The sequence below is a fragment of the Osmia lignaria genome, chromosome 12, assembly GCF_051020975.1.
Source record: "Osmia lignaria lignaria isolate PbOS001 chromosome 12, iyOsmLign1, whole genome shotgun sequence".
Lineage (NCBI taxonomy): Eukaryota > Metazoa > Arthropoda > Insecta > Hymenoptera > Megachilidae > Osmia > Osmia lignaria.
Window position 1 is genome coordinate 10,476,625 of NC_135043.1, and position 21,741 is coordinate 10,498,365.

Sequence of the window (21,741 nt, forward strand, 5' to 3'; positions counted from 1 at the left end):
CATTATCGATGGCCGAACAACGGGGATTCAACGAACGTGCCTGAGCACCCGTGAAACGTCAAGCGAAGAGAAGCTCTGGCAGTCTCTCTTTTTTTTTATTTTTTTATTTTTCGTTTTATCGACTGGTGTCCTGGATCGAGCGTTCCGCTCGACTTGCACCATCAACGGGGAACGAACTTTTCGTTCGATACGGTTTCACTCCCGTTTAATTCGCCTCTGAATGCAGAACGTTAGTCGGTCGGGCAGAAAAAGGGCTAGGGAATTTCATTGGCAGGGATAACGGGCTAATTGAGCTTCGATCGTTAGCACTATCGCTATTTCGTTACTTCCCCTGGAATAATCTCTCTCCGAGGGGTTGAAATCACTTGGCGGTTCCGGGATCTTCGCGAACCCCCTCGTTAACATCCCCCTTCGAGATTTATTAACTGTCTATAGCCCGAACACACCGTATCCGATGTTTTACCGAGTTTCCGGTAGACGGACGATCTCGACGTGTCGGGAGTGACGTCGAGTTGAAAGGTGTCGAATCGAAAGGGAAAAAAGGTGCGTGCGTAGGCAGCGGACTCGTCGAGCATAAAAGGAGGCTAGAGTGGAAAAGCGAGAGGGAGAAAGGTACTTTCAGTGCTACCTGTTGAGCTACCTATGTGTTCTCAGCAGGCCTCTTTTGTATGGTCATCAAGGCGCTGGAAATAGCTGTTCGTGCTCCGTGTTTCTACGGTCTTCAGCTACGTAACATTGTCGCGAGAAAAGCTGGACCAGCCACTTGTGTAACCCGTTATCTCATGCTGCGATCGTTCCAGCTCGTTACTTCCGGTACGACAAGTTGCTTCAAGTATGCAACTTTTCGCGTGCTATAAATTCTTTTCGCTACAACCAGCAAACGTAAACGACTTGTTTCTGTCACGCGAATATATCCTGTTGAATTCCTCGCTTGTTTCTCCTGTCACGAATTCGCTAAAACGCGCACGGTTTCCTGTGCGGTTTCGTCTCGTCAGCTGTCACTGTATTCACCGGGAAATTGGTCAACGGAGATATTCTCGCGAGTTAACAGAGTAACAACGCGTATAATTTCAAGAGTAATCAAATTCTCGTCGTTGTATATAAAGCGTAATTAATATTCTATAGTTTGGAAGAAGTGGCAGTAGTATAGTCAATAATGTCGCCGACTAGCCGGGAAACAAGGGTTCGATTCCCGATCAGGTGCGTTATGTTTTTTACGATTTTTTTTTCAATAAAAAATTAGTATCAACGCTAGAACTATTCTAAATGATAAATTTTAAGAAAAATTTATCGATAAAATTTCTAATTTAAAATAGTCATTTTGACTGGTTTGATAGTTCTAGCGTTAAATAGCGTATAAGCGTGTTTGATTGCAATAAAAATATTCTTTGGTGATAATTATGTTGTAAACAACGACGAGTGGATTGGATTCGTTGATACTACTTTCTCACTGATTAAAACTCGATCAACGCAAATTATGGTAGGTAGCGCAAATTGCTATCGCGTCACGTTCCATCGGCGCGAGTTTTCAATTAAAATATTCACCGTTGAAACAGCGCAGCTCCCCGGTATTGTTCGTTGAAAAGCTTGCCCGGAGGATTGAATCATTCTAATTTTCAGCCGTATAATGGCCATTGTCGACACGCGTGCGTTTATTACAATACCATTGTTCAACATCGAGTTTATTCTTTCGCATCGTTCGAAGAAGATTATTGTTGCAAAACAGTCGGACAGCTCGCGTCAGATTCGAATGCATTATTCATTGCATCGAAACGTGGAAGAGTCGCTGAACGAACGCGTTTCACGGCAAACAAGAAATTCAATTACGGAGATAATTATTAGGTTATCGAGGGTTTGAAAATGGTCGATTTATTCGGGAAAACCATTCCACGATTTTAATTCCATTGAAAATAACGTTAATTAACACGTTGAATGTTATGCGGGTCAGCTGAAATTACAGGATAATAATAGTTGTTATAACGCGTTGACGGATCAAAAGAAATTAGAAATATCACCGACGTGCAACTCGCATCTGGTTAGTCCCGAATTTTGTATCACGGAATTCAAGTTTCTACCTTCGTTCCATGTAATTTCAAAGGTTCATGAGGCTCGTAGCGCTTCATTAAAGTGGGCTCGTTTTATTTCTTGCTTCGCCGAGGAACGCCGACTTTAATCCAATTAAGATAATTAAACTGGAATACGTCTCTGAGAATCATTTACACCACGGATCATACTCCGTCTACGTTATTTCCACCGAGCACCGTTTTACCGAATTCTTTAACAATTTCATTAACTCGTCCCGTTTTTTACGAACGAAAAACGTGTTAAATGAGTCTGACACTAATCAACAGAGATTCCTGGAATATGTTCCGCTGTACGAACGCCTGTTGAACGAACAATTAAAGCTTGTAAAACAAAATGCTGCTTCGAACGAATGTGTCCCGTGCGCGGTGACAATAAATTTCACCTGTCTTTTGAATCGAACCGCGAAACAAAAGGACCGCTAAAAATTGTCAGACAACGCGCGTATGGCCGCAAAATAAAACGCGGTTCCACACAACCGTGGAATACGCAAGAGAATAGTACCGTAGCATGAAAAAATCCTTTTTCTTTTCCTTAAAACATTTTCCACACTTCCTCGACGATCCCTGCGCCTCTCTCGAGATTTAAGAAGAAAGTTTTTCCACAAGTGGATCTAGGTCTTATCAAGATAAAATCGTAGAACGTTTTTAGCCTCTACAAACAGCGAATCTCGTGATCTACAAAAGACCCAAGACACGTACTCTGCTTTCATTTGAGCTGCTGAATAATCAGGATTCTTCAACGAGCTTTACAGGGCAGATCAAGAAGATTTCCTCGAGGCTGGGTGTAACGTTGCGGAGAATACGCTTCGGGAATAGAAAACAATCGATGAAAGATCGTCGAACGTCGATGGGGAAAGAATGAGAAAAGAGGCTCTTTGGATTATCGTTTCATTCGAGAGGAAACGAAAAGACGAATGCTCGGGATACTTGCTGTTTTTCTATTACCCTCGACTCGATAGCTTGTCAAATGAATTTTATTACACAACAATGGATCTCGAGAAGAATTTATTGTGAAAGATAAATTTTATTAAAAAAAATTTCATCACCCATTATACTTGAACAACCTTCTCTATTGATTTAAAAAAAAAAAAGAGAGAGAGGTAACAATGGAAACTCAATTCCTTTGAACATACGTCGAAAAGAAAAGGAAAAAGAAGTAGAAAGCACCTCATCCACGAAATGGATGGATTCTCAAGTAACGAGTGCTGGCTGAAGGTATATAAAAGCGTAGAAACGTGTAAGGTTCTCTTTCGATCCTGAGGAGACAACCCGATAAGCATCGTTAACGTCGTTATTCGTAGCCGGCGGGTTTCGAATAACTAATTAACTTTGCCGGACCACGCGATTCTCTTTGTCCTTTGTTCGCAACATCGGTGCGCGGGTCTGAAAGGCTGTTCCACAGTGTAAATTGTAGTACCAATTAATATGCCGACCCACACACACACACGCACAGAGTATTGCTTAAACCTGATACAATTATTCTGCTGCATCTCGAGTTGCGCCGATAATTGTGGGTTTTCCACTTCATTATTGAGTTCTTGCTAACTGAAACTTTTGATTAAAATTCTCTAACCAATGGTCTATGCTTTAGTAGATTTTCCATCCAGTTAGGAAGTCGTAAAACCACAAATCGATATATCATTTCGGCCTACCCTTATCATTTTTCGCGATGGTTAGGTTAAGATTTTTTTTTTCAATTTAAATGGTTTAAGTGCCATCTTCTTGAAGAGAATTCCCCAAAAAGGTGAACTCTTCTATATCTTGGCACGTTGACACTTTATATTTACGTCACCCCTACCCTAACACATATATATATATACATATGAAGTTTGAACGCAATAGGAGTGTGGTAGTATTCCCCAGATAAGCCGCGACTTCCGCTAAAAGGAATTACATCCTATGCCGCAGTTATTTTATGGATGAACTCGGGTTGCAACTGTTTTCCAGGTTGAATTACCTGGTCAAGTTTTACGTGTCTAGTGGCAGCTCATAAATATCCCAGCGATATTCATCCTCGACCCAAATTTCCTAATTACGTTACGTGACGAGAGTACGTCCAAGGGCTCCCTTGGCTCCAACAAATTTTCAAAATTCCACCCATCTGTAATTTTACCAGAACGATTTTCACCTCGCTCCCGACGATCATCCTTCAAACTATCAGTCTCATCGTCAAATTTCTGACCAGAACGGTATTCCATATTTCACGACCAACTGGATCTGGTCATTAACTTTCGAAAATTTTCAGAATCAAGATTCGAGGTTACACGCGCCGTGATTCGCAGTTCAAGATTCCAGTTCAAAGTTCACAGTTCGTTTCAATACCACCGACTGTTTTCAAGCGATTCCCATCCGAACTTCCATCGATTTTCTCCACTGCTTCGATGCGCTGCTTCGTATCTGCATCTCGACTGCAAAGCTCGCTTATCGATTTCCCGTAACGTTATCCCTCGCCGAGCGTACCGAGAAAAACTATGGAAAGCACAAACGTCTGGTGCATCTATTAGAAGTGCATTGTTTGCTGCAGCCGGCTTAGTTACTTGGAACGTATGTAAATATCTACGCGGTGGGTGGCAACTTTTCAACGGAACAGACGTTAAACGAGAGTTGATCAGATACGATCAATTTATGCACGTTTTCTCTCCGATTACAAATGCAACTTGCAATTTCCATCGGAAGATTAGATTTGAAGAAACGTAATCGTTTTTCTCCGTTCGTTCTATCGCACGGTTCTTTTCATCGCATCCTAATAGCAAATTGATCGTTCCGCTAGATATTCCGCGAGCAGTCGGAAACTGGAATGCAGGATGCATCTTCAAAAATCGAATTCCAACACGAGAGGATTTTAAATTTCCTTTTAGCTGGATGCACGAGAAGCTGGGGTAATACGAATGCATTGTTGACACTTGCGAGTGTCTTTGTATCCAGTACGCGAGTACACCGAGTACGGTAGTACCCAGTGCTCCAGTTATCCAGTACCTTAGACCTCGGTACTCTAGTACTCCAGCACCCAGTATTCGAGTACCCTGGTACCCAGCGCCCAGGTCGAAAAAATTTGAAATTTTTATTCAAGTATTAATTACCACTGTTCCTCAAAGGGTTAAACGCGAGAGGGTGGAGTTTGCCTAATCATATTTCTATATCTGCACAGTACCTATCCTGATCCTTCTATCACCCGAAATCCTAATTAAATCAAACTCTAAGATATCATCAACTCGAATCGAAGTGACGAATCCTCTGATTAAGGCACTCTCGATAATTGTCCTGTGAAACGCGGTGTGAAAACGAGGCAAAGACTCGGGTAAGGTCTCGCGGAAGGGGCAAAGAGGTCGAAATACGGTTCGTTTGGTCGAGAGAATCTCGTTCGTGGTATCCTTTACAGAATGTGCCGCGGGGATCTCCTTTTTCCGAAGCCAAAAAAGAGAGTCAGCCAGCTTTGAAAGCGGCTCGAGAATAGAGGAGGCTCGTACCAGCTGGAATTATAAGTAAGTCACAAGGATGAAATCCTTCACGGAAATGGATCGGAAACGTTTGTGTCCCAGGATGAAACGGATATTTCCGGATGGTATTCGAGCAACTTGCTCTACCATCGTCTTTATAGAATTCTGGATTACGGCCAATTGTCGAAGGAAGGGTTATCCTTCTCTATCTTATTTTCTTTTTAATCGTAAACATCTTACTATCTTACAGATGACAAACCGATGTTTTTTCTTTTTTTTTTTGCGTCATTAAAGTAAATTATCCGAGCCAGGGACACTGAATAATTGACGCGTACATGAAAGGGTCTCCAGAGAGGAAAGGTATTAACCGTCGAACCTTTCACCTTGATGTACCGAGGTCGCAGTCTCTCCGTGTCATCGTGAACAGGGAAAAAGACTACGAAAGGGGGCGGATTATTTATTAAAGCGCGGCTTCAGGGTTCGTAGATGATCACAGAATTCTTTTCTTTTCTTTTTTTTTTCAAGATGAGAAATCCTTTAACGCGATGCACGCTGTTACATCGAACGACAACGATCACGAAAATGGTGGATGTAAATGAGACCGCTTCTTTCAGTCGACGTAAAGCATTTTTCTTTATTCAATTTTCCATTACTCGACTAAATGAAATCCTTAACGAGCCAAGTAACGCTGAGCGTTAATTAAATTCTCCGGACATTTTAATTATCAATCTTGTAATTTAATATTTCAAGCTGTACGTTGAAATTATAATTTGCACGCGATTGAAGTAAAGAATAGCTAAGTAAACTGTCGCGAATACTTTGCGTCGATCTTGATAGAAAGATGAAAAATAAATCTTGTAGAAAGTCGAACGAGATGGTACAAAGAGCGACTTGACGCGAGGTAAGGTGAAGTGACATTTCATCGAGCAATTATTAGAACACACCCACGCATTATCAAGGACGCGAGATGGCGCAAGGTTATCGCAGCGGGAGCGTAATTAATGTCGTAATTAAACGAATACTTAAACGGGAGTACTGGCTCGAAATTTAACCGAGGTCACGCCGAAGAACAGAGCGGCCGTCTCTATCGGATAAAAAATTCAGCGGGAAAATTGTTTTACGGCACACGCACATCACCCTAACGTAATTCGTTCGAGGGCTTACGTGTTCACGGGAAAGGCTTTTCGATATAATCAACGCCAATAACCGGACTGTAATATAATTAATCCCAGAAGCATCGACGCGTTACAAAGTAATCAACTTAATGGCAGAATGTTGATTAATCCCGTGGAATAACGCGTGTGTAGTATCGTAGTTTAGGATTTAGAATAGTTTATACATAATTCTAAAGGCAGGAAGACTCTGGTGAGGATATAATTCAGGTGAAGAACTTTGATTTTGCGAGCTACTTTCGCGTAAATTCATTTACGATACCACATTAGGAAGAGTAAATTAAGGGAATTTAAGTTTCTCTAAAGACAGAAGAGGGAATTATCGAAACTTCCGAGAGACGTCTGCGGTATTTCCTTCCCAGAGAAAATGTCTCCCACCGGATGTTTAATGCAAACGCTCGGACGACATATTTTTTAATTACGAAAGTTAACAACTCCGGGAGAGTACGAGTGTCCACTCGAACTAAATGACAGGAACTTTCTCCGAGACCGTTTCCGCTTTCCCGTCCGTTTTCACCACCACCGTCACCGTCATTTCAAGCGAAAAAGCTTGTATCGCGAGTTAACTGTTCCTTCGTGGACCAGTTGGTAGTTGAATGTAAATTTATGAAATTTCAGTCCGAAGTTTCGGAACTGCCTGTTTCTATTGTATAATATATGTATAGGTTTCGGTTGAAAAATACGCTTTCAGAATGACTTCTTAAGGATTCCTCTTCCGTAACGCGACTTTATTTACACACCCATCCACTCGGAGCTTGTTTTCTCGCAACGAAAGGAAAGGCAGAAAAGTAGCTTTCAGGTCGATAAGAAAAGAAAGTGGCTGACCGCTTTCGAACACGAAGGAAGACACTGATATCGCACGCGTGGGATGCTCCTATTCCAACGGCGAATTTATTTAACCCCGTTCGTACGTTCTTTCCAATGGTCGTTTAGAAGCGAAACACGTGGCAAGAGCTATGGTAACGTAAAAACACGTCTCCCATTCACGTAACACATGCGCAACTTCGTTTCGCCCTGACCCTTTTGTTCAATGAAATACGGCCTCAGAAGGAACAAGACCTTTATACCGGTAAAGATAACAAGGATCATACGTGGAATATCAAAGATGATTTTTATATTGATATTTGGGGTGTTTTAAAATTGATCAAGAAATTTTAGTAAATTATCGTGGGGTGGCCGATGTTTTATTAAACATAGCCAAATTGAGTTCGTCTCGAATTACTGTTCACTCTACATATAATATCCCTACATTATTTCACCTATTTTGCGTCACCCTGTGCACACGACCGAGCAAAGTGAAATATGAAAGGACGAAGGAAACAAAGGCGGACCTTCGACCAGTTTACGAGATGTTTAATTAATCCCTTCTGCCGTCGCTTCTGTGAGAACAAGGCTGCAGCAACAATTTTCATGGAAAATTTCAAACAAGCCCCGGAGAGACGTTTAGAGAACGGAAGCGAGGGATATTCAGGAAAATGACGGGCAAGGGTGCAGCGGGTGAATATGTGAAAGGGTGAACGTAGTGAAATAAAGTAGCTGGCGGTGACAGGGTCGATATGGAAGATCGTAGGTAGTTCGCGAGTAGATTGAAAGGAATTTAATTCACGACTCCGTCTCGTCGTCCAAGCCTTGATCCTCGTCATCCGCCATTCTCTCTCTCTTTTTCATTTCTCCATATGAAAGTTTCAAAAGAACCGATCGATCGGCTATCTTCGGTGAATTATACCATTCGATGATGATAATAAGACGTCCAGACAGGGCGCGGAATTTTCATTGTGAATCAGGGAAATTGAAATTTTCAAACGAATCCCTAAAGTTAATCCCGGACTCGGGATTCCTAGAGAACCTTAAACGGTTTCATTTCGGAACCTTTTCAGAGTTCCGGTTAGTTTACCGGAGATTCTGTAAAGTCTCAAAGATAAATAATTAATTTTTTGTAAATGAATACCTTAAAAATTTCCATCAAAATCACCGACTGTCTATTCCTGGGTCAAGGTTCGGGTTTAAAGCATCAAGGTCGTTGGTCTTTTAAAATTTCCAGCCAGAACGAAAAATATTTCTCGCTTACCGCCGTTTCAGCGAGTACGCTGACTCGACAAACTAACTGGTAGCGGAAAAATAACTTCGTAAAGTTCACTCTCTCGTTTGGTCCGTTGCGGTGGAGGATTACGTTACGATCCACTCCAGGACTCTGGTCTCGCGTAATAAAACGTACGACTGGGTCGTTACCGTTTCGCAGATACCATAAAGCCATGGGGAAAACCGGCGAGCGAGTCGAGTCGATGGCGGGGATGATTTTACCCTTGACCCAGTCTCCCCTGTGTAAACGGCAGCGAAACGACTCGCGTGGAAGAATCCCGCCACGTGAAATTCGCGTACGTTCCTTTCTACCATTCGGAATGAAATAACAATCTTTATGTCTGAGAATTTTTTTGTTAAAGGTCGCCAAGCTCGTACGAAATCGTACGAAATCGTATGAAAACAAAATAGCGTCGGGCTAATTGGAAACAATCCCTCGCCTATATTTGCGATGATTTTTCAATCCTCTTCAACGCGTGTTACGCGACGCGACGGTGCAATTAAATCTCCTAATGGTTCTATAAGGAGAGAACTCTTGGAGACCTCTTCAAAGCTTCCATTATCACGGTCAGATAGACCGGGGCTTTATATAGAATCGTTCTAATTTCCGGTTACGAATTTCGTCGAGGATTCTGAAAAAGGTTATGAGATCGTTCGAGCGTGAATCTCGTTCGATCGTAATTACGAAAGAGCTCGTGAAAAGGAAAAAAAAAAAAAAAAGAGGGAAACGAAAAGGAAAAAGGAGTAAAAGCGTATCTATGGAAGAGAGAGAAGAGAATCTCGTTTTGTCACGGATATCACGATCGGACGTTTCAAAAAGTCAAACAAACGTCGAAAAGTGGACGATGGGTAAATCGTTTCGGGCGTTTCCACGAAACGACAGCCAGCCAGTCGGTTTGGTTTTTCTACGAGAAGACAGTGTGTCGCGATTAACGGATGAAATCTCTCTCTGGCAATTACTCGGGGATTCGGCTGGACGTGTTTGTCACCTGAGCACCGTCCGCGAATGATTGCCTTTCTCGTTTCAACTCGTCTTATTCGTTTATCGATACGTCTGTCACGCTGTTTACACGGGAAAACGTTAAATATGTCGTTGCAGTAGTAGATTCGTATTATTCTCGACCGACGGATTGAATCGAAGTTATGCTTTCGATTTTCGACGAGCTACATATCCCTATTTCTCTTCTTCATTTAATCAATTTTACCTTTTATCTCAACGGGACTCGATCAGTCAACTTTTCAGCTGAATATAGAAAACTCAGCTATATCTTCGGAAACTTCCTCCGACAACTATAATGTATCATCGTCGATACAGACTTCTATCCGAGATATTGCTTACGAAGCTAAGAAATAATAAGTTCCCCGTACAATCTCGTTCCAAAGAGGGTTCGTAACGAGACATAACGAGACGGAATAAAAGACGACGAGAAAATTGTGCTTTTATCGATAATATCCAAAGCTTCCTCCGTAGTTTCTTAAAATTAAACAAAAGAATACGAAATGAATAAATTTCATTCTTCCAGAATCAATATTAATACCACCCTTATTTTTATTTAATTTATTGCTAATCAACCGAGCGAAGAATATCAGTACAATTAACCCTTATGCAACGGCTATAGAACAGCGAAAGGATTAAGAGAGAAAGAGAAAGAGAAAGAGAAAGAAATGAAATTTTATTGGTCGAATCGCGGTGACCTGGAGACCCAGAGACTCGTCTGGGTCCAGGTGAATTTCCCGCAGAACGCACACCTGCGCACTGCGTGTGCTATCTGGTATCGTGTGTACACTCGGTCAGGTGAGTATTGATCGTGGCGGATGTGCAGGGAAGAACACAAGCGGGCGGCAATGGCCCGGCCGGAAGTGGCGTGGAGGTGAAAGAAGCGAGAGAGGGGAAAGCAGGGCACTCTCGGTTGCCGTTCGAGTGCTCGATGGAGCAACAGGCGACTATGAACTCGACCTGCTGGATAATGTTTTTAAACCATTTCACCTGCTCGATTTTTCCTACGATTGGAAAGTGTCTGGGAAACTGTGGAGGGAAAGATGGTTCCACGGGGAGAGGTTGTTGTCGCTGGGGTAAATTGCATCGAGTACCAAACAGGTGATTGAACTCAGATTCAATGGAGAAGTTAAAGAACAGAGAATTCGAGGATTTTACGAATATTGGAACAAACACCCTAATCTCGATTCCTAATTCCTTAATCATCCGGTATTTCGTACCCCTACCATTACCTCTCCTCGCAAAGAGAACATAAAAGCCGCAAAACCAGAGAGCCGAAAGAACTCTAAGTGTCGTTAATTTCCTCGGAATCCAACGCGAACGTTAAAATTAATTTGTAATGTAAACGGTAATTTAGAAATTGCACGATAACGAAGTCAAAGTATCGATTTCAAGGTAACACCGTAGACATCGAATAAAAGGATCAAGGTTGTCCTACTGATGCGTCGCAGCAACGATTCGGGTCACCGACGATGCTAAGTATAGCCGTGAACAATTGCAGCAAACAATCTTTATTTTATTTTTCAAGCACGTCTCTGCTCGACGATGCTGCGACTTTTTTCTCTTTAAATTATTCGCCCGCTGTCAGTCTCGATAACCACTCTCGTCCAAACCAGTGACACTTCCCATCACGAAATTGCAACTCGATTTTTATATACAGCCGCAGCAGCTTCCAGGAGGTGAACGAGCACGACGACGTCGCGTTAATAAGTAATTAAGAGTTGAACGAGGTTTCTTGTTGTTCGCAACTGTTGCACCAGATTACCGGTGCACCGTAAACGCCAGCAACAGGCGATCAGGCTTCACCTCGTGACCAGACTTCCGCCAAGATAATGCCACTTGCAAGTTTGCATTTTGCATGCTTGTCAATCGTGCAGATTGATCAATTGACTGGATGCATTGTCGATCGTTTGAGGTTTAAGCGTTTGATCGATGCAAACTAGGTATTCCGAATAGGGATGGTTATTTTATAATCAGGGATAAAGAAATGGACGAAAACTGCTAGATTTCCTAGTGTTGGATAGCTCCCTTTAAGTTTCTTTTTTTTTTTCAATTTAAATGGTTTAAGCGCCATCTTCTTGAAGAGAATTTCCAAAATTTCCCCTCCGATTCGACGAACAGAGATTTCATACGATTCGAATGGTAAATAGAATAAGTCGGCGTACAGTCAGACAAGTGGATCGAATCCCACTAAACGGTGGGAATTCTGAATGCATAAAAATACGTTGCATGGCAGTTAGAGTTGCCTTTGATAGCCGACGACTTTTATATTCTCTGGCCACTTTAAAATTCGATTAAACTTATGAAAAGTTTCAAAGTCCCTCGTGTGCCATTAATATTCCCAAGGGGAATCTGTAAGCGTTCCTGTATAGACAAACTGCGGCGCTTAAAGAGAGAATATTATATTACAAAGTTTGTAATATACACTACTAAAAAATATTAATTTAACGAAACTTAAATTCTGAGCATTACATCGGGAACAAACTTTCCGCTCTAAAACGGAAATAGAGAAACTCGTGAAAGTATAATTAGGGTAGTCTGGAAGACTGTCAGGTGTAGCCAACAACTGTCACTCCTGTAATTCCCACTTTCAGCTTCAGCTGATTTCTTTCGCAGAGCCATACCTACCGTGCTCGTAAATAATTCAACTGGATGCAACACCGTTAAACGAAGCTCCCATACGTCGCTGACACACACACACACCGACGATTCTAATCCACTATAAATTATAAATTCTCTCTCTTTATGCATGTTTCAACGAAAGATTACGGGCTAAAAGCTACCACGGTTAGGACGCGATGAATGAGCTTTGCAGCTGAATGAATCTCGATGCTTTTCGACGATCGAAAAAAAGTGAGAAAAAGAAAATACGATTCGTGATCATGTTTTTTCAAACAACTTACATCGTTCGGAAGTTGTCAGGTTTGGTTAGAGAAAATCTTGTAACATGGAGTAAACATCTGGAAACCTGCAGTTAAGATCCTTCTAAAGGTTTCAGTAAAAGTATTTTCTATTCGCAACTCTGCTTACTTTCCAGCATTTCTCGAAAAGAAATATAAAGTTGGCGAAAGTTGAGTTCCGAACGCTTACAGCTATCTTCGACGCGTCCAATTCAGTTTCTGTTAGTCACAAACTGCAATATTTTTTTTTTCTCTCTCTCTCTTTTTTTCGCCCATAGCAATTTTCTCGATTCTCAAGTTCCACGGGACTTCCTGATAATTACCTCGGAAGGAAAGTTCTTCTTTGGGAAAATAAAATTGACGCGAGAAATAAAAATATACACGCGTAGGTGGTGGCTACATATTTATAGACGTTCCTCCGAGAAAATTTCCGCTGAACTTTTCTCTACTGGCAGCTAGAACGGCTCCGATTCTTTCCGTCCGAGGAAGCCCGTTTCCGCTTAGGCGAACAGGCTATAGGAGATTCCGGCCACCTCAGAAGCGGAAATAGACGCGGCGAAAGGAAGGCTTCTCGCGATCCCACAATGCTTCGTTAAGAATTGGCAACTGTTCTGTTTCCTTCAATTCCGTAGAATTGTGATTTTCTAGGGAAAATTGGAATTCTGAAAATCCTAGGGAATGATCGGAACCAGGGTTAATCTATTCTTAAAATCTTCCTCGAAAGTTTCTTCGATTCCAGAAATTTCCTTTTCAGACCGGAATCGTGAAAGTCTTGGAGGGATATACTCGTCGAAACAAAGTAATGGCAGAAGATGAGAGAATAAGTTCGCAAGTTTCCTGAAACTCGGCGAGTAGAATTATTGTTTCAGTCGTTTCGACGTCTCCGCGAAGCCGCAGTAATTTCCCTTCGAGCATTCCGCCACTTTTCGAACCACTTATATATCCATGGTCCGTTTCATTGGTAGCCGGAGCTACGTTTCGAGATCACGTTAATGACATCGTTTGTGGCCTGGCCCGTTCTCCAAGCATCGCCCATTCGGCCAGACTATTGGCTTCTAATGAACGGTTCGGCTAACCTCATCCCACCCCCTTACCGCCACCCCCTACCTTTTCGATGCTACTCGATCGTCCTTAATCGATCCTTATCGTGCTCGATAGCCTACTATCCCAGTCGATATTCCACTTCTAAAGTGCGCCACTTTGACCAACCACCTTTCAATTCCCTCGAAATCCATCGATAGAGAACAATGCTCCAAGTAGTTTCTTTTATTCGAGATTTTAACTCTTCCTCTATTAACGCCTTCGATGGATTATAGAGGATTATTTGAAAATTCATTTTTGGAAACATTGCAGTTGCAAGTTTAGAGATTCGAACTTTAATCCTTCTAACTCGGCCCGTAGAAATTTCAACCCTTTTAACCCGAGGGATACAGATTTGTTGAAATTGAAAATTTCAACCCTTCGAAAACCCGAGAGGTAGAGATATCGGGCGATTCGTAAATTTTATTTTCAAATTCCTACGTTATATTAGAATGAGAATGGCAAGGGTGAAGAGCATCTAGACACCACCGCAGAAAGTTTTATTCCGTCAAGCTGGCTGGAAATTGCACTTCACCGAACACGCCCTCTGTTCATTCGTATGCAGTTCGGGAAGCTCGCATTTATTTTCGTTTCCCGTGTCGTTGCAGCGGTACTGTTTGAGGACTGCTTTTTCTCTCGCAGAAGAAGGATCGGGATTGAAGATCATCTCTCTTCGAAGGGGAAGCTTTTTCGAAGAAGAAAATCCGGAAACGAAATTCTACGAAGCAACTGTCATACGGCGTGGAAAGGTGGCAACAGAATACCTTCTTTCCATCCCTTTCAACCCACGTTTGCATGAGTTTTAATTTTATTTTTCACCGGATGAAACCTCGTTTTTCCGTGCATTGTGTCGTTTTTACTGCCTCACCGGAACCCAGTTTTTTCCCTCCGTTTTCCTTTCTCCATCATACACGAGCCCTTTTTTCCATAGAAAAAAAAATCTGAAAGCTGCTCAAAGAAAGTAAGAAAAGAAACATTCGTAATCGCTGTTGCGAAATGAATCAGGCGACACGAAATGTTTGACGGAACGTCGCTAGCCCGAACGTTATAGCGATATTTTACCAAGATAGCGTAGCTGTGAAGGGCGTATGATTTATTATCGAGATACTGTTACACCAACGACATGATAATGTCTCCGTAACAGCTTGTCAAATCGAGTGACGTTGATACGAACAGCTTGTTATTCGGTTATCGAAAGCATTTCAAACTGATTCGTGTACTGTGTTAAATTCATTTTCCAGAGCTACTCGTCGATAAACGTATAACATTTCCAAAAGTAACAAAATATTTCCAACTTTTCTCTTCTTTCTTTTTCATTTTTTAATAGAATAAAAGATGAAGAAAGAGCCGCGGAACGGAAGTAGAAAATGTTTCGGAAGTCTGAAATAATGGAACGCGCGTATTTTGCACGCGTAATAGGGTAGGTAATGAATGTAAAATGAAGTTCTTGTTTAGGTTCACGACGGGGAATATAAATGGGATTCCGAGCCAGGGTGAAAATTTCATCGGGCTGGAAAAACAGTGACGCGATAACAACTGAATTTCCGAGATACCATTAAACGGAGAATTTAAAGCAATTATTCTGTACGGAAAAAAACCGTTCGCTTGACTTTCCACGAGATCGCTCAACCGCCTATAATATGTATCGTTGTTTCCACAATCATAAATCGATAACTAAAATCACATATCGTTTCGTTACCGACCTCGACGAATCATTCACCGAGATAAATTCCTTTGTCTGATCATACGCGGACCTGTTCTACTTGTTTTTAAAATCTTTATTTCATTTGTCCGACCATATGGAAATAAATTATGAACAATATTCCGAAGATACAAATTGCGACCACGACGAATATCTGTCGACGGTAATTTATTTATTGCGGTCGATACGAATTATGTATGAAAAGCAAGGTGATTAATATCGTTCATAGAATGTAATGTATCACCTGTTTCGGGAGATAGTCGGTATTATGCTCTACCTATACCACTCTTTCCACGTGCAAACTAAGATTTATAATATTGCAAAAATGATACAGAGAACAAATGGAGCGAAATACAATGTAATATTTTTCTTTTTTTTCTGCTTCTGATTTGATCGCGAGTGGTGCACACACCATCTCTATTCTACAGGGTGATTCTGAAAATGTGTGACTAGCGGAAGAATCACCCTGTAAGTACTTGCCTGACCATACGATCCGCCTCTTCCACTGAAACAAGTAGAACAAGACGATAATCTGGCTACGTATGCGAATCTACTTTCATAAATCTTGGCTAAAAGCCGCGAAACGTTGAATTTCCCGAAATTAAAGCGAGAAGCGATGTCAGCTGATGCCGGTGTGTCGGCTGCGCGTGGAATAATTTCACGGATGGTAAACGCGAGAGGAAAGAAACAGGACGACAACAGCTCGTTTCTCGCACGAGCCGTTTTCGTGAAACCGTGCCGGAATGACGAAGATGAAGCGAAACCGGGGGGTGTCAGTCCGTTAGATATCGTTGCTAATTAAGCGAGCTGAATCGCATTAAGCGTTACCATAAATTCCAGCCCTCGGCCCGTTCGTTAAGCGACTAATCGTCGCTTAGGTTCGTTAAATAACCGTTCAAAATTTTCTAATAAATTAACCGAATAATTCATTTCGTTTATACCTAGTACTCTATAATATCTGTTGCTCTATTCCTCGTACGGTGAATAACAACAGGGTCCTCGAACCCTTACATGTTCCAATCCGATTTATCAGAGCTCCGAAAGCTTCTTATTCCCTGCTGGCTGATTCGGTTTCCTCTAAAAGTACAGGGAACACTCTCGAACGCTTGTTTACCGAGTCTCTTACGAATGTTCGCTAAGAGGATAATCCGAACGATCGTTCGGATAAATTGTTACCAGCTAGCCGTACGAGATCCACGGATACGCGTATCCTTCTTAACGGCCGGCATCGCTGCTATGGATGATGTACGACGATAATCTATCTGTATTAAACGTAACGCGAGTGAATTTTCACGCGGGTACAAATTCCAGCTACCTTTCAACGCCAGACAACCAGTCGCTGGGTTGTTCTATCGAATCCGAATGAAGATTACATCCAAGATTACATCGATGTATCTCGACATTACTGTATTTTGAATAGAATGCTTACGTAAAACACGGACGTGTTATCGAGACTCATTTATGGAACGGTGGACTGATAGCCGAGGCAATTAATTATGTAACCGATCCATGGGTGACATTACATAAGTGGTATTAATATCGGAAGCTTCGAAGTAAGGGGAGGTTTTAAAGGGCGACCAAAGGGTACCAAAGGGCGACACGCAGAGGCGAATTTTTACTCCGACGTCCTTCTACAAAATTAACATATTTTTCATGTTACAAGCAGCACGTTGACCGACCCCATCGTACCACATGTCAAAGGAATAATTCCTTTTCCAATTAGGTAATCAATACAAAGCAGGGTAGCTTGTCACGCGAGTGCTTTCTCAGCGATTAACGTTATCGTGCTGTCGAATGAAACACGGTCCGCGCTGCCCTCTTATAAACCGTTCCCTATGCTTCCACTTTAATCTTTCTCGTTAATTCTAGACCACGTTTCCCATCGCGTTCGTGTACTTTCCGGCAGTCACGATGATGTCGAATCGACGTTTAAAGCATAATCTTAGACACCTGCGTGGCAGCCGCGTAATTGGAGAATTAATTAACCAGCCAAGGTACCGGAGGTGAAGAGCAAAGTTGTCCCTCCGGAGCGAACTACGAATTCCGCTTGCTATTCCAGCCGTGCGATCAATTCGGGGGCGGATTCGAGAGGATCGAGGCGAGATCTACGTACGTGACCGTTAAGGAACAACGAGGGAGGATTAAGTTATAAGGAAAAGTTATTCCGAGTTAATCGAAATATTTATCTTATTATTATTATTATTACCGATGTAAATGTCCTCTCTATTACTTGACGCAATATTAAATGTTATTTGGCTGATGGGACTGCATGCACCGATGGGTTAATCTCTAATTAATATTTCGAGCACGCTTCGCATCCCCCGAGCATAGGGATTTCAACCCGCCGCGCGTAAACCAACCGCACACAGCCTTCTCGTTATTGAATTCTTTTCCTCTCGACCGTGCTTCAAATTTTTTTCCAAGCTGAACCTCGTGTTTTCCACGAACGGTATTCAAATATCCGACGATGTTACGCCAGGAATTCGTGAAAATGAACTTTCACCTGATCGTGATTCTGGCGGAAAGAAAATTGCCTACTCGGAGAAGTTGTATCCCCTCTGTTGACCTTCCAATTAATTGTACTACACGCCACTGCTTTCACCCTTTAATCCTGATTCGTAGTGTCTTAGGAGCTTAGTAACTCGGCCCAACGTCCTCGAATCACCGTGTTTAACGTAATCACCCACTAGCTTGGAACCGTTGCGTTGTAACGTGGTTTTCACGTTAATTTCACGACCTCTCGTATCCCGGTTCACGCTTCCCTTCGTACACCCACACCCTCGAAATTCGACGACCGGAAGATGCACGGATCCACGGGATACCTTCGTGTTCTTCCATGGCTCTACTTAAGAACATTGCATTTTTTAAATCTTGAATTTCAACTACCATTTTTAGCATTATAAAACACGAGTGTCTTGATTAACATTCTAGGTCAGACGTTTCCAAAATAAACGACCTAATTACCTGGAAAAATAGCCGGGAAAGAATAGCCGGTATTCAATGTGGACAAAAATCAGATTAGTTATGGTTGGATTTTCAGCTAATCATTATGGAAAATATTAAGAATTAAACAAAAATAATATTGTAACCGAGAACGTCGAAGGGAAGGTCGATTCGCGAATTTTCAAGAGGGATATTCGAAATCCTCTGCAAGTTTGCGCTTATTAATACGCTGGAAACCTAAATCCTGAAGTGTGCCACTCGAACACAGAGAATTTCAACCGTAACTCGAAGAGCGTTCGACAGCCACTCGACAAACTTTAGCTAATTCCTTGGCTCGATTTTCCGCAGGATAGCCGCTTGATCCTTGCTATTAACCGGATAATAAGGATCCGATTGGAAACGAGCGGTTCCGTTGGGAAATCGTGGAAAGTATGCGTTACGAGATTGTTACGAGAACTATATGTTCCACTTCTATTGGATTTTAATGGTATCAGGATCTAAACTGATCGAGTTTCAATAGCGAGAAAATTGAAATTTATATTCATGGCATTCAATTTAAAGCTCGAGGTCTGAAGAAAATTAACGCATACAATCCCTCGTCGATATTTTAAATACAAAAATAACTGATGACAAAATAGTAAAACTCTTGCGTTATTCAGAATATACGAAGTTTGATGAAATTTCCCGGCACAAAAGTGACTCTAACGACAAAAGTAAGGTTGTAAATTTAATCAATAGCTGTTCGAAACAAATCCGAAACGGTATCGATAGTGTACGCAGTAAAAGCCACTCGGCAGACCAAGAACCGACGGGATCGAGGATAATTGTTCGTAGTTTCGAGCAGTTTCAACAATTCATCGACCACCGAATCGATTCGTCCAGTTAACCAGATCCGGTTCATTCAATTTCAGCCTCCTCTTCTCCCGCCTCGATGCTTCTTTTATCATTTACCTGAAATATTCAGTGAGACGTCTCGAATTCGTTATAGAATTTCGTGAAGACGATCCGTGTCTCTTTATCGAACGAAACGCGAAATCGAGGATAACAGAAGAGGAAGGATCTTGGAAGTTGCAAGGACCGATGAATAATTCATTTTAAAACGCGACCGAATTCTCTCGAAAACTTTATTACGAGCAACCAGGTATTTGTAATTGATTTTCTTTTCATCGAAAAAATGGCGGTTGCTAAAAGAATCCAGATATAGTTAAGTTTAAACAACCTTTGGATACTTTCTATACAAGCTGAGCGTAATTGAAGTAACTCGAGAAGGAAACTTGGCTTCTTATGACTGGACGAGCTTAATTTTGAAATTGGAACTGTTCGGAAGTCTCGGGAAGAACAATACAGACCTCAGGAAGCTAGAACTCTGTTCGGAGTCTGGTAACAGAGCCTCTGGCTTACTGTTCCCTGATTTTGCTGCAAATAGACTATTTCTTGAAAATTACGTTCAATTTTATTGTTAGTAGATAGCAAGGATTCGTATAGATATATGGAATTTGAAAAAATTAATGAAGTTTTAAAGCTCACTAGACCAAGTAGATCTCACGAAATATTAATTGTACTATTTCCTAAGTTATTTATAGGAGTTCTAAAGTACTACAGAAGAAATATATAAGATCCTAAGTAAAATTGAGTCGAGCGTAGGAAGTTGAACGGATGCGAAAGAAGCGCGATGGAAAAAGGTATCGAACAAGAAGTTTCCTCTTTTGCTATTGAGAAAAAAAAAAAAAAAGTTCTAGAAACTTGGCAAGGAACGGGTGTGAACTTAATAAAGTTCCCAAGGATATTAGATTGCGGATAAGTTTCTTTCGCGCAGCGAGCAAAGAATCTCTAATTCGTTCGAGAACGTTCACCGACTTCCGGTTTATTTCGGTACCGGAATTACGAAATTCCGGGTATCCGTTCCGCGGGCCTTAATTAAACAACACTTTCCACTCAACTCTACCTCTCTTACCTTCTCGTATATCCATCGTTAATTATATTCTAATTACTCTAAAACGAATTTAAAACCCGGCAGTAAATCTGAAAATTAATATTAAATTTAACTTTCATACGCGAGTAAATTGAAATAATACGTAAGAAATAGAAATTTTGTTCTTGCATTCGAGTTTAATGATCGACTTTCCAATTTCATTTAATCATCGATGTTGAACGAGCGATAGCTACTTCAACGGTTCGTGTTACGCGGCAACTTCCGCGGGAAATTTCTTCGTAAACTTTCATCCGTTCCTCTGTTAATAATTCAATAGTCTTTGTTCCGTCGTTGCCGAAGAATTTTCCTTTATTTTCGTCCTTGGAATACTTCAGCTGCAATATAACTCTCTCGAGTTTCGCTCTTTTTCTTTTTAACTTCTTCATCAAAGCTTCTTCACGGATCCTTTCCATCCGTGCTTACCGCGCGAGAAGCGAATCGTAGGTGAAAAATTGATCAAAATATAATGCGTCGAGAGAAATTTTTATTTTCTAAAATTTAAACTTTCATTTTTCACTTCCACGATTCATCCAGCCCCGACGTTCGACACAACAATTGCTCCAGCGACGCGTTGCGAATGATATGATACGATACGTTATGCAAGCATTCTCGCGCACAATGTAAACGCCGAACGAGCAACGTGAAAATAACGCGATCGTCGATTGATCGTGTTTGAAACGGCGATTGGGAATCGATAATCGGATCCAGCCTCGGATAACAAGCTACTCGTGCGTGTACACGGATATGCGATCAACCCTTTACGTTCCACGATAATCGCAACATATGTGGATCAGCTAGACGGCTATTAATCCGATCAGATATGTATTATTCAATCATTTTTCTTACCTTATTGCAGGCTGGACGATGGGAACGATTATCTGAAACAGAAAAAAGATTATTCCTATCAGTATCATTTTAAGGATAAGTTAAAGGTACCAATAATTGTCCTGGTATCAGTAGTTTACCATTTATCAGGGAAACGCGAAAAATAAGGTTTTTAAAAGTAAAATTTTCAAAAATCGCGACTTTTCACCTAAAATCATTCTATTACTAGTCACGTTCGTAGAACTTCTTTTTCGTTTACCAGAGACTCTTTAGAATATTTGAATAAAAATTCTTGAGAAAGAATCTGCATATATGTAGACTGGTTAAATATATCAAGTGAATACATCGCGCAGACGGGAATACAGGTTTATTCGATCGTTACTCGAATGGAAGTCCTGTTAGCGAGCATCCATTCCGATCCATCTACTTCAAATTCAGCGAGGCTCGCGAGTACACCGGTTTTCGCTTTGCGCGACGACGCGTCGAGCGTCGCGACGCCGCAGCAACAGTCGTCGCGAACAAGAGCAGCGTGTATTCGCTCGTTGGAAAA

The 21,741-nt window shown here is 41.5% G+C and overlaps 1 protein-coding gene across 2 annotated transcripts in view; it reads right to left on the minus strand.

Annotated features, from left to right (window-relative positions):
- Positions 1–21,741, minus strand: part of LOC117610094 (uncharacterized) — a 60,817-nt gene that overhangs the window by 12,766 nt on the left and 26,310 nt on the right. For both annotated transcript variants that reach the window (XM_034337059.2, XM_034337061.2), the window contains one exon: positions 21,213–21,244. The gene's annotated coding sequence lies outside the window, so the exon portion shown is untranslated. The remainder of the gene's footprint in view (positions 1–21,212; positions 21,245–21,741) is intronic.